Genomic DNA, 622 nt, shown 5'->3' on the forward strand with positions numbered 1-622 from the left:
CCCAAAGCAGACTAGCCCAGGCACGTTCTTGTGGTGATGACAGGAGGGCAAGACCAGTAAACCCACCTGAGTGAGGGCTTTTGAAGCTTCAGTCTGCATCTCATTTGCTAAACCCCAGGGGTCAAAGCAAATCACATGGCCAAGCCAAAAGCCAGGTGGGAGGGCCCTCCACAGTTACAGGGAAAAGTTTGTGGATGAGGAAGGGTAAAAAAAATCTATTACAGTGCTCACCTTGGCAGCACATATACTAAAATTGGAATGATCCAGAGGAGATTAGCATGGCTCCTGTGCAAGGATGACATGCAAATTTGTGAAGTGTTCCATATTTTTGTTAATATACAGAAATCTGTTGCATTTCTATTCACTAACAGTGAACTCTCAGAAAGAAAAATTAAGAAAACAATCCCACTTACAATTGCATCAAAAAGAATAAAATACCTAGGAATAAAGCTAACCAAGACAATAAGAGACCTGTACTCTGAAAACTATCAGACACTGATGAAAGAAATTGAAGATGACACAAATAGAAAGATACAGCATGCTCATGAATTGGGAAAATTAATATTGTTAAAATGACCATACTACCCAAGGCAATCTACAGATTCAGTGCAATCCCTATCAA

General features: G+C 40.0%; 1 non-coding gene across 1 annotated transcript; it reads left to right on the plus strand.

Moving 5' to 3' along the window:
* The first annotated feature begins 223 nt into the window (after nucleotides 1-223).
* LOC137206269 (U6 spliceosomal RNA) lies at nucleotides 224-330 on the plus strand. The gene has a single exon (XR_010934584.1). It is a non-coding gene; the product is annotated as a U6 spliceosomal RNA (small nuclear RNA).
* The last annotated feature ends 292 nt before the right edge of the window (nucleotides 331-622 follow it).

Source organism: Pseudorca crassidens, chromosome 14, assembly GCF_039906515.1.
Source record: "Pseudorca crassidens isolate mPseCra1 chromosome 14, mPseCra1.hap1, whole genome shotgun sequence".
Lineage (NCBI taxonomy): Eukaryota > Metazoa > Chordata > Mammalia > Artiodactyla > Delphinidae > Pseudorca > Pseudorca crassidens.